Below are 14,139 nucleotides of genomic sequence, written 5' to 3'. Positions count from 1 at the left end.
TTTTGTCCATCAATTTGTTTAAGATTTGAAGAAGATTTGAGAAATAATATGTACATTAAAATTTTAACATAATTGTTCCTTTTATTGAGATTACTTTCCTCTAGTAGTCATTTTGGAGTTGTCACCATTACAACATAACAATGTATCGGTTTTACTTGTAAATTTTAATTTTAACTTTAATGCAACCCTGTTTTTTGGGGTAAGAATGTGATATTACCACAGTATCTACTCATTAAAATTAATAATATAAGGCTAAAACTCTTTTTCAAAATAAACAATGTTTGTTTGCATGCTTATTCCCATAAAAATGGATAAAAACAGAAATTCTTTACAAGTTATTTCAACAGGCACAAACCTATGAATAATTTCTCTAATAATTATTCCCTTCTAAAGAAGCAAAAAAAAAAAAAAATTTCCTCCATGAGCTTTTCAAGTTTTGTGTGATTCATTGTCATTCATAACAAAAGTTGTTTTACCCATTTGTTTTTTACAAAAGGCAAATCGTTTAATGACACATATGGGTGGAATAATCAATCAAAACTAAAATCTTTATGAGATTGAGATAAGAAAATAAACATTTAACCTGTCACTTCTTTTATCTTTGTCTTTTCTACTTTTAACAGTCATGCAAAAGTCTAAACTTAACACAAAGAGAGGCCGCTCCTATGCTATTTCATAAAGATGCAGAATATTATATATTTAATTCAGGTTGGCATTAACATATTGAGAATTAATTATTCTTAAAGCTATCTTAGAAGCTGAATATGAAGGCTCATTTTAAAAATAGAGAATTTAACTATATTATAAACTCAATATTTAATAATTAAAATAGCAGTCTGGCATGGTGGCTCACACCTGTAAGTCCAGAAGTTTGGGAGGCCAAGATGGGCAGATCTCTTGAGTTCAGAAGTTCGAGATCAGCCTTGCCAACATGGCAACATCCCCTCTCTGCAAAAAATTAGCTGGGTGTGATGGTGTGGTTTCAGCTACTTGGGAGATTGAGGCAAGAGGACCGCTTGAGTCCAGGAGGTGGAGCTTGCAGTGAGCCAAGATGGCACCACTGCATTCCAGCCTGGGCAATAGAGTAAGACCCTGTCTCAAAAAGAAAAAAAGAAAAAGAAAGGTAAATAACCCCACAACTAAAAATGTTGTGATATAAAATAGAACAATGAATTGAGTGATCTGTTTTAAAAGATCACTTTGATACTTCACAAAATTTCATAATTAATTATTAAACTCCTAGAAAGTTGTTCTTACTTTTATTTATTTTAATAGCATGTTTTATTTCCTCCCTCCCTCCCTCCCTCCCTCCCTCCCTTCCTCCCTCCCTTCCTTCCTTCCTTCTTCTTTCTTTCTTGACAGAGTCTCCCTCCGTCGCCCAGGCTGGAGTGCAGTGGCAGGATCTCCTGCCAGCTCTTGGATTCACACCATTCTCCTGCCTCAGCCTCCCAAGAAGCTGGGACTATAGGTGCCTGTCACCATGCCCGGCTAATGTTTTGTATTTTTAGTAGAGACGAGGTTTCCCCGTGTTAGCCAGGATGGTCTCGATCTCCTGACCTCGTGATCCACCCGCCTCAGCCTCCCAAAGTGCTGGGATTACAGGCGTGAGCCACCGCGCCGGGCCTATTGTTTTCCTTTAACAATAGTAAAATAGACTTTTTTCAGCAAAGATGCTCTGTTTTATAAAATAAACAAAGCAAAAAATCTAAAGACTGAAAAAATAATAAAATAATTGAACCTGAAGGATAAGGGAAATTCTTAACAAACATTCATAATCTTATATGTAGTCTAATCTCACTAAAAATATTATCCTATAGATTATTCCATCTTTCTACTCATCTTTTGAATTACTATTTTTATGATAATATAGTCATATAATTTTTCCAACTTTCTTATATTTCATTGATCTCTCGGTGCATACTGGCAAATATATATATATTTGAAAAAGAAATATAGATAGATGTTTATATACAAATATATTTTTTTCTTTTCTTTTTTTTTTTTTTTTGAGTTGGATTCTCACTCTATCACCCAGGCTGGAGTGCAGTGGCACAATCTCAGCTCATGGCAACCTCTGCCTTCCGGGTTCAAGCGACTCTCGTGGCTCAGCCTCCTGGAGTAGCTGGGATTACAGGCATGAGCCACCATGCTGGGCTAACTTTTGTATTTTTAGTATAAACAGGGTTTCACCATGTTAGCCAGGCTGATCTCAAACTCCTGACCTCAAGTGATCTGCCTGCCTCAGCCTCCCAAAGTGCTGGGATTATAGGCATGAGCCACCACACCCAGCCCTAGGAAATAAACATGCTGTTTAATAAACATAACTTTATAATAATTTTGGCTATTTGGCACAGTTCATCTTTTTTTCAAAATACCTGTGCTAATTCTGTGTCTGCTTTTCCCAGGTGAATATGACATAACTTGTTTTATTTCTAATAAATCTGTTGAAATAGTGATTAAGATTCATTATCTGACAGAGAACACCATTTAATCAGAAATTCTGTTGTTCTGTAAGTTTTACAGTTTTCAAAATGTAAATATTAAGTATTTTGTGTTAAGATTATTGCTAGATAGTTTTATTGGTATGATAATTGAATTAGTTTTCTTTTGTGTAATTAACTTGGTTATTGCTAGTGAATTTAAATTATATTTGTTTAATGTTTATTTTGCCGCATACAAAAAGTCTTATTTTGTTCCTTCTCATAATTTGACAGCAGCTTCTCTTGGATTTTTAGTGGAGAAATCTGACACCTTCCTTCATAGTATCAATGTCTCTTCACTTTCTTAAGCTCCGAAAGTTACCTGATTTCATGTACAAGGCCCTCATAATTCTTTATTAATACACAATAATTGTACATAACATGGGGCACATGTGATATTTTGATATATGCACAAAATGCTTAATGATCAAATCAGAGTATTTAGGATATATATCACTTCAAAGATTTATCATTTCTTTGTGTTGGGAAGATGTAAACTGTTCTAGCTATTTTGAAATCCATAATAAATTATTGTTAGTTATAGTAACCCTACTATACTATTGAACACTAGGACGTCTTCCTTCTATCAGACGATATGTTTGTACCTATTCACCAACCCCTCTTCATCCTCCTCACCAGCACCTTTGCCAGACTGTGGTAACCATTGTTCTATTCTGTACCTCCATGAGAACCACTTTTTTTTTTTTTCTTCTAAGATGGAGTCTCCCTCTGTCACCCAGGCTGGAGTGCAGTGGCACGATCTTGGCTCACTGCAAGCTCTGCCTCCTGGGTTTACGCCATTCTCCTGCCTCAGCCTCCCAAGTAACTGGGACTACAGGCGCCTGCCACCATGCCCTGCTAATGTTTTGTATTTTTGGTAGAGATGGGGTTTCACCGTGTTAGCCAGGATGGTGTCAATTTCCTGACCTCGTGATCCACCCTCCTCAGCCTCCCAAAGTACTGGGATTACAGGCAGAGAACCAATTTTTTAGTTCCTCCATGTGAGTGAGAACGTGAAATATTTGTCCCTCTGCACCTGGCTTATTTCACTTAACATAATGACCTCCAGTTCCATCCATATTGCTTCCAAAGACAGGATTTTATTTCCTTTTATGACAGAATAGTATTTCATTACTATTACTACTACTAGTAATATAATACTATATTTTTATCTTATATATATTATATATAACTTATATATAATATACAACTATAATATATATTTTATATAATATATAACTACTAGTAATATAATTATTGCTAGTAATATAATACTAATAGTATACACACATTATATATACACATATATGTACATATACATATATACACATACATGTTTACATATATGTATATATACATACATACTTTTTGTGTGTATATATACATACTATATATACACACACACACACACACACACACACACACACAGAGACACACACCACATTTTAAAAATCCATTTATCCATTGATGATATAGAATTCAGGTTGCTTCTACATCTTTGCTATTGTGAATACTACTGCAGTAAACAGGGTGGGGTAAAGTCTTTCTTTGATATACAGATTTCCTTTCCTTTGGATAAACACCTAATAGTGGGATTGCTGGACTGCATGGTAGTTCTATTTTTATTTTTATTTTTGAAAAATCACACTGTATTAGTCCATTCTCATGCTGCTATGAAGAATTAACTGAGACTGCGCAATTTGAAAAGGAAAGAGGCTTAACTGACTCACAGTTCTGCATTGCTGTGGGGACCTCAGGAAACTTAAAATCATGGCAGAAGGCAAAGGAGAAGCAGGCATCTTCTTCATAGGCTGGCAGGATGCAGTGAGTGCAAGCAGGGGAAATGCCAGACACTTATAAAACCATCAGGTCTTGTGAGACTCACTCATTATTATGAGAAAGGCATGGGGAAAACTGTCCCCATGATCCAATTACCTCCACCTGGTACTGCCCTTGACTCAAAGGGATAATGGTGGTTACAATTCAAAGTAGAGTTGAGTGGGGACACAGAGCCAAACCATAGGACATGCTATTTTCTATAACGTCTATCTACATTCTCACCAACAGTGTAAAACTTCTCTTTTCTCTATATCCTTGCCAGAATTTGTTACTTTTTTGTCTTTATTCGTAGTAGCCATTCTTGCTGGGATGAGATATTTCATTGTAGTTTTGATTTGCGTTTCTCTGATGATTAGCAATGTTGAGCATTTTTTATACACCTGTTGTCCAATTGCATGTCTTCTTTTGAGAAATATCTATTCAGAAACTTTTCCGAAATTTGTAAATGAGGTTATATCTTTGCTGTCGTTTGAGTTCCTTGTATATTCTAGATATCAGTCCCTTGTTGGATGAATAGTTTAAAAATATGTTTCCCCATTCTTTGGGTTGTCTCTTCATTTCATTGATAGTTTTGTTGCTATGCAGAAGCTTTTAATATAATCTCATTTACCTCTTTATGTTTTTGTTGCCTGCTCTTTTGACCATCTTAACCATAAAATATTTGCCTAGACCAATGTCCTGAAATGTTTCTCTATCAGGGTAACAGTGACCTCGTAGGATGAATTAGGAAGAATTGCCTCCTCTTCCATTTTTTTAATTTTGGTAATAGACAAGAATTGGTATAAATTATTCTTTACAAGTTTGATAGAATTCTGTCACAAAGCCATGTGGTCCTGCGCTTTTGTTTGGTGAAAGATGTTTACTACTGATAGTCTTGTTACTCATTATTAGTCTATTCAGGCTTTCCGTTTCTTCCTGATTCAATCTTGGTAGATTGTCTGTGTCCAGGAACTTATCCATTTCTTCTAGGTTTTAAAATTTGTTAGCATATAGTTGTTCATAATAATCTCTACTGACTTTTTCTTTTTGTTTACTTCGATAGAAGTTATAGATAGATAGAATTTGTAATATTGCCTTTTTATTTCTCATTTTTTGTTATGATTTAATAACTCAAGGTTACAACTTGTCAGAATTATAATTACAATTAATATCACTTGAATTGATTTAGCAACTCAATTTTTAGGCATTATTTTGCATATAGCATTGATCCCATGGGCACACATGTAAAAATAGGTATTTATAATGTCATTCATTGAAATATATTTGTAGTAACAGAATATTATGAACAAATTTAATGTTCATCAACAGAAAACTGGTTTAATAATGTGTATGTTCATGCAGTAGAATACTGTGAAACAAAGAAAATAATACAAACTAAAACAAATAGACAAAAATTGTGTGTCACTGGTGCCAGGGAGGTGAAACCTACTCCCAAGTATAATACCACGTGAAAAAAACAAAAGTCCGTGATGTATAGCATCTGGGATGGAAAGACAAAAGGAAAAGATAAATGATAATACCTGGATTAATACTCAAGCAAAGTCTCAACAATTTTTACCCCTATGGTAACAACTATGAAAATTTGGGTCCCAAGGAAAAAAAGGCCAGTGGAAGGTCTACAGTTCAACAGATTAACACCTGTGTGATTGAATTTTAATTTATCTTTGTGTATAGTACCTATTCCAAAACAACTTAATTTTAAATGCATTTACAACATGTGAACTTGGTTGACTTGACTTAAAACCAAATCTTAGTTAAATCCAAAGTAAGAGTTGTTAAAATGCTATTTTAATTTTCAAAAGAATGTTTTCAAGACTCATTAAATCAAAACATTAATTTAGCAACATACTGTGTCACAGAAGTTTCCGTACGATTCATGAAATCAAATCACTACATAGCAAAAATGTGCTCTGTGGCCAGGCGCGGTGGCTCATGCCTGTAATCCCAGCACATTGGGAGGCCAACGCAGGCAGATCACGAAGTCAGCAGATGGATACCATACTGGCTAACACGGTGAAACCCCGTCTCTACTAAAAAAATACAAAAAATTAGCCAGGAGAGGTGGCGGGCGCCTGTCGTCCCACCTAATCTGGAGGCTGAGGCAGGAGAACGGCGTGAACCCGGGAGGCGGAGCTTGCAGTGAGCCCAGATCGCGCCACTGCACTCCAACCTGGGCGACAGAGCGAGACTCTGTCTCAAAAAAAAAAAAAAAAAAAAAAAAAAAAAAAAAAAAAAAAAAATTGTGCTTTGTGCTAAATAAATAAATATATAATAACCACTTGTAACAACTGAAAAATTCTTTGAACCACTGATGTATTTTGCTGTATTCTTAAAACATTTAGAAACAAAGGATATTCACCTTCTCTCTAATAAATAATTCTTGGTTATTTTATTATTTTGTGAATGACATCTGACTTTCAAGAAGATTATTTATTTTTAAACAGCAGAGACAAACCACAAAGATAGACGAAGCTTCCCTTTTAAAGTTGTATGACTTTCAAAAGTTATAGTTCTCTTTTGATCCAAGTATATATTTGATTATCTATTTCCCTCCATACTCTTGACATGTTAGTAATGAGTTGAAACCGAGTCTCGTGGCTAATATTATCTTAACATGATGCATTTACTTTAGTGAAGTGGTATGACAAGTACTTTTTGATTGCAACATAGTTTTCTTCATTTGTTGTTCAAAAGTGACCAACTTTAGTAGCTGCTCTGAAATATGTAGAAATATATGTTTCAATACAAGTTAATATGTTGTTAATGCATTTCAAGTGTTTGTGCAGAGTCAACATGGAAATTGAATTTCATTTGAAAGCAAAAACAAGTTACCACTTCTCAATGAAGTGTTTATGAATATGTAAATGTGAGTCTAAATCACAGTATAGAGATCTTTTCTGAGGCATCTTTAATTATCTGAAAGGATAAATATGAGACTCATTGTCATTTGTAAGGGAAAATGACAGGCTGTAATAAAAGGAATGAATGCTAAGCATAGATTTAAAAACTGTATTATATTAAACAATGTGAAAGAGGATAAGGAAATGCTAAAGATCTCAGGAGACCCAGATAACATTTAACATAGACTCAGGAATTGCTCATATGGTTTTAACTTCTATTTCCTCTTGATTTGCTGTTAACTGGTTATAATAGATACCTTACCAACTTTCAATATTGGTTATAATGACAAAACAGTGAACTATATATGAAAAATTTTTAAGAGTTATATAAAAAACACTAATTAAATAAATTATTTTTATAATTCTAGAAGTATTTTTTATTATTTGATAGTTGTGATGACTAAACTAACAATAACCCAAGTAATTAAAATAATTTTTATTAGCATTTATTAAATAATCTATAAGTGACTGTGACTAATTTGCCATTAACTGTCCTGGAAAGAAGGAAGCTTGGTTTCAGCATCCTTTGCCTCTGGAAAAGAAGAAAACATGAAAGAATCATTAAACCTCTTAAAAGAAACTGGGAGAAGTATTGATGAATTTCTCATAAATCTATTTTCCCTTGTACTATAACAGTGCTCTCCAGTTTCTACATGCATTGGGAAAAAAGTTTTGATTTTGTCTGACTTAGAAAGCTAACTTTTGTTGTGAAAGAGACGGATACTCATTGTCCTTCCCAACTCTTCTGGAATGGTTTGGAAAAAGGGTTTCCTCTAATTCTGTTCAGAGGTAGCAGCAACAGCTGGTTCTCCTCCCTCTGATAGAGATTGCCACCATTTCCTTTCCCACCCCAGCTGACGAGGGTGTCTATTATTTATGATCATTAGATTACACTCATCCCTCAGCTTTTGGGCAGGTATACAGAAACAAATCAGCACATAAATCTTTTCGTCTCTGAGTTTCCAGTCCACAGATTCACACATGCCTCTTTCCCATATTTATTAGGCAAAAGCCTGAATCCACAGATGGGCCTTAAACTGTGAAGGAAAGGAAAACAAAATTTGGAAGAATCAAATGCTACAGATAATTTCATAATCTTGATTATATTTGAAAAAAAGAAAAAAAGATTATCACTTGATATTCTACCACTGCAATTCTCATTAGCAATTTTTAATTATAACTAAACATTTTTAGATGCAAATGGATTAACATCTGTAAATACAAAAAATAAAATTTATGTTTAATTTTTTTAATATACAAGGGGAAAGAAAATTCTTTCCGATTTAGTAAAGAAACAAATACTATTTCCTTGTAGAAACACTGAGTAGACCTAACGGATAGTCTAGAAACTGGGAAAGGGGCTAAAGGTTGTTCACAAAGAAAATACATGAAGGTGTTCCTAAGCAAATGCACCGAGATACCTCTATTTAAATAACTCCATGAAATTCAAGTTAAGTATTATCTCCACTTACCCAGATGCTACAAAGCTTAAAGTATTTCTATAGTCATACCCACATGTACAAAATCATCTTGATGCTTGGTTAATGTTTACTGATTGCCTTAAGAACTGCAATTAACTAAGTTATTTGGCCTTTTATATGAGACATAAATTGCTGGATACTGTATCTTTAACATAAGAAATATAAAACTAAGCTTGTAACTTCTGCAGTGTATAACATAAATCAACACTGAGGCCAAGACTTTCCTTTAGGGTTCTATTTACAAAGCCACTATAATTGAATGAAAAGTAAGAATGGTGAGGGTAAGGCCTTGTGAAGAGGGCATTATTTCTGAACGAAAGATAGATTTTTAAATACATGCCCTCTCACATAGCCTTCACCTGAGTTTCTAGCAGCAGCTGTGCCTTGAAGTGAACGCAGGAGATACAAAACTCCAAGGGGAATTAAAGGACTAAAAGAGGAAAAAAAGTTCAAGACGTTTAAGTCAACACTATAATTATGTAGAAATAAATATAACTTGTAACATATCAATTCTGATAATAGTCTCAATATGTCATCAACTTACAATTTCCCTGCTTTTAAGTAGCTTATACTGAATCAAATCAAAGTTATAGTGAAACGAACCAAGACAAAAACTGTTTAATTGTTTAGACTTTAAGTGAATTAATGTCACCTAAACCTGCTTAAGTAAATTATTATGAGGATTTTAAAGCCCAAAATGTCCTTCAAATTTCTGTCTCTATTTTTTTTTATATATCTGTCGTATATTTTAAATAGTAACATTTCTTTATATACATCATTATATCCTTATCTTTCTTCATATTCATATCAATCTATCTAACTTAAGGCTCTCAGAATAACAACAAAGTATTTCAACTTTTCAGTCTTATAATTGTCAACTTGTTAAAAAAAAAAAAAAACCCATGTTATAAGCCATTTGAAATGAAAACTTAACTCATTATTAACAAAAGGTCTACATAGAAAATACTGTTTCAGGAAACAGAATATAGGGAGGGAACTGGGAGCTCGTTCCTGAAACCCCACTGCTCTGAGCTGGGGATGGGTTGGGGTTAGGGCTAATAAAAACACCATGAATTTTCCTATTGTTTTGAATGTGGCTTTTTCTTAATTGGATATTTACTTGTTTGTTGTAGACCTTTGGCTGTTTTTCTGAGTTCCTATAAAGTTATTTTAGCCAGTCTCTAGTATTTTATTTTATTTTATTTTAATGTTTCTGTTTTTTTAATTATTATTATTTTAATGCCTCTGGTATAAGAGGACCTAGAACCTCTTGATTCCAGCCATATGGCTGAAATCACTCCTCTGGAGCTATTTTTAAAGAAATATTTTGGCTCAGCAAAATTAAACACTGGCATATCAAGTAAATTGAAGTAAATCAATGAGTGGGTCTTCATACCTAAAACCGTATGTCAACATGTGATTTTCTTATAACATCAATAACAATTATACCAATAAGGAGTTTTTGTCCAAAAACTTGTCAAAAATTGTTAACTGTATCAAACATGTAAGATCATTAAAGTAATGTCTTTTGGGCTGCCATCATCCTTATTCTACATCTTGGACAACTTAGCGCAACACACATTTTCCGTCTCAGTGACGTACATCTGGGGTAAAAAACTGTTGCAATGAATTATGATAATATATATATCATAACATAGTTAGCAAATTTAACTTGTATTAAACATTAAGTTAACCATGTTCAGTGTTAGCAAGTCTATGTCATATAAACATGTGTGATGGAAAATGCCATAAGGAATGTGATAGATATCAGGTACAAATGTAGCTTCAAGCAGTATGTGATCCTAACTTCCATATGTAAATGCTGGTAGTCCTGAGAATCCACTTATTACAATGTTTGAAATCCACTGTTACTTATAGTAATCAATGCCACTTTTAATACCTTTACTTCTCTACAACTTTCCTTTTTTATGATTTATATCTCTCCAATATTTCAGCCTGTCCATCATTTATTTCAGTAACGTGTCTTTTCTAAAACTGACAGAAGACGATCTTGAAGGTTATAATGAAATTATCACCTGAAAATAAAAATGCAATCTTCCCTTTTAACCCATGTAACATAAAACTGTCTTAGTACTTTCTTACAAGTAGGATAAAGATGCACAAATTTTTCAATTATGCTAAAAACTAATATTAGATTGGTGCAAAACCTGCAATTACATTTGCACCAACCTTAATTATAATCACACTATTATACTTCTGTTGTCACACAATTTCTAATATTATGGTTATTAATATAATATAAACACAACATACATTTTAATATATAATCATGTAAAATATATAGTGTATATAACTTCTGACTTTCAAACTCTAAAACTTTGCATAGTTATTAACTTACTCAGAAATCAAACCAAAAGCTTTTAATTTAAAGTAATTCCATGATTCTGCATGACCAGTTTTTCAGCCTCATTACCAGGTGTTTCCAACAGACTTTCCAACCTTTTGTTGAATCTCCTTAGTCTCTTGTCTCTTTTCTATTACTGCATGTTTATACCTATCACTCTGCTTCTGAAAAAGATTAATTGCATCATTTCTTCAACAAATATGCTTTATTTCATCTCTGCTCTCTTCACACCAGATGTGTGTCCTTCTCCTACCATTGGTAGCAGTGGCTTCAAATATTTTGCATAACTACTATTTAAATAATTTACAGGCCAAGCCCGGTGGCTCACGTCTGTAAGCCCAGCACTTTGGGAGGCTGAGGCGGGCGGATCACGAGGTCAGGAGATCGAGACCATCCTGGCTAACACGGTGAAACCCCGTCTCTACTAAAAATACAAAAAATTAGCCCGGCGTGGTGGCGGCGCCTGTAGTCCCAGCTACTCGGGAGGCTGAGGCAGGAGAATGGCGGGGAACCCAGGAGGCGGGGCTTGCAGTGAGCCGAGATCGCGTCACTAACTCCAGCCTGGGTGACAGAGAGAGACTCCGTCTCAAAAATATAAAATAAAATAAAATAATTTACAAACTGTATAATATTTTACTACGTTTATGTACTATTCTAAATCTTCTGTTCTCATTTCAACAATATTCACAGCATCTTCACTAGGAGTAGCTTCCATTACAAAAAACCACTTTCTTTGCTCACACGTAAGAAGCATCCTTATCCATTCAAGTTTTATCATAAAATTGCAGCAAGTCAATCACATCTTTGGCTTCACTTCTAATTCTAGTTTTCTTGCTACTTCCCCACTACCTGCAGTTACTTTCTCCACTGAAGTCTTGAATCAAACTTATTCATAAGAGTTTGTGTCAACTTCTTACAAACTCCAAACTCCATTTAATGTTGATATTTTGACCTCCTCCCATGAATTATGAGTGCTCTTAATGGCATGTAGAGTGGTGAATTATTTCCAGCAGGTTTTCAATCGATGTCTGGATCCATTAGAGGAATCACAATCTATGGCAGCTATAACCTTATGAAATGTATTTCTTAAATAATAAAACTTGAAATTCAAAATATTCATTTATTCATGGGCTGCAGGATGGCTGTTGTGCTAGCAGTCATGAAAACAATAATCTTTTTGTACATCTCATCAGATGTCTTGAGTGACCAGGTGACTTGTCAATCTTTTGAAATGAATCTTTTTTTCTGGGCAGTAAGTCTCAAAAATAGGCTTTAAATATTCAATGAACCAGGCTGTAAACATATATGCTGTCATCTTGGCTTTGTTTTTCCATTTATAGAGCACAGACAGAGTAAATTAAGCATAATTCTCAAGGGCCCTAGGTTTTATGGAATGATAAAAGAGCATGGCTTTAACTTAAAGCTACCAGTTGCATTAGCCCCTAACAAGAGACTCAGCCTTTTTGAAGCCAGGTATTGACTTCTCCTCTCTAGCTATGAAAGTCACAGTTGACATTTCTTCAAATATAAGGCTGTTTTGTCTACACTGAAAATCTATAGCCACCTTCATCCATGATCTTAGCTAGATGAATTTACTGCACCTTCAATAAAAATGCTTGCTTCACCTTGCACTTTTATGTTATGGAGACAGCTTCTTTCCTTAAACTTCATGAATCAATATCTGCTAGCCTCAAACTTTTCTACTGCTGCTTCCTCACCTCTTTTAGCCCTTATAGAATTTACTGAAGAGAGCTAGGGCCTTGCTCTGGATTAGGCTTCGGCTTAAGGGAATGTTTTGGCAGATTTGATCTTCTATCCAGACCACATTCTCCATATTAGCAATAAGGTTGTTTTATTTTCTTATAATTCACGTGTTCACTGGTGTAGCCCTTTTAATTTCCTTCAGTAGCTTATCCTTTGCATTCTCAGCTTGGCTAAGTGGTGCAAGAAGCCTAGCTTTTAGCTGATGCCTTTTGCACTAAGCTTTCTCACTAAGTGACGCAGTCAGAACACACACATTTGTCAATTAAGCTTGCAGTTTTGTACGGGAATGCTTCATGGTGCCTCAGAACTATTAGAATAGTCTTGAATAAAAATTATAGAAGGTCATTGTTTTGGACTAAACTCCTGTACTAGTACAACAGACCGAACTAAAAATTAAAATGGAGTCACTCGTGCTAAAGTTCCATGTCATCAAACCTTAACTAAGTTGTTATCCGACCTTCCCACCTATTAGGAGAGAGATATAACAGCTAATTCTCCCAAACGGAACAGCATGAAACCTTCAATTGGTATGACAATGAAGTTCCCTTTGCTTTAATTCTTACGCACACAAAAAAGATATCCTGAGGTAACTTGATGTTAACTAATAATTTATGTTCCTGTTGTTCTGTCCAAAGTAACTAATACACTCTGTTCTTTGCTTCTGCTTTTTTAAGCCCTTTTCTGTCTGTAAAGCCAACCTCTTCTGCTCAGCTCATTGGAATACTTATTCTATTTTATAGAATGAAGTGTTGCCTGATTCTAGAATTGCAAATAAAGCTGATTCATATCTTTAATCTAAATTTGTTTTAATTTTGACTTTCATCAATGGTAACATCAAAGATCACTAATCACAGATCACCATAACAGATATAAAAATAATAAAATAATTTGAAGCATTGTAAAAATGACCAAAAGGCAACACAAAGACATAAAGTGAGCATATTTATGGTGCAATGGATAAACCTCACCCTGGGAATACCGCCTTCCTGATCACGGTATCTTCCTTGCCAGTTAAGTGAAGCACATACTGTGGGCAATATGGCACTGGCAGAACTGTTCAATGCAGGGTTGCCACAAACCTCCAACTTGTAAAAAATGCAATATCTGCAAAATGCAATAACATGGCATATAAACGTATGTATGTTTATATGCATATGTGTATATATATGTTTATGCATTAATATCTGTATATATACAAATACATTCTTTTAATTTCATGTAATTATGAGTCAAGTGCTAAAAGAATCTACTTTCTGGATTAAACTGTAATAATTATTAATTTATATAATTTAGTCAAATATGCACTTATG

The sequence above is a fragment of the Macaca thibetana genome, chromosome 5 (genome assembly GCF_024542745.1).
Source record: "Macaca thibetana thibetana isolate TM-01 chromosome 5, ASM2454274v1, whole genome shotgun sequence".
NCBI classification, from domain to species: domain Eukaryota; kingdom Metazoa; phylum Chordata; class Mammalia; order Primates; family Cercopithecidae; genus Macaca; species Macaca thibetana.
Note: the sequence above shows the minus strand (reverse complement) of the source record.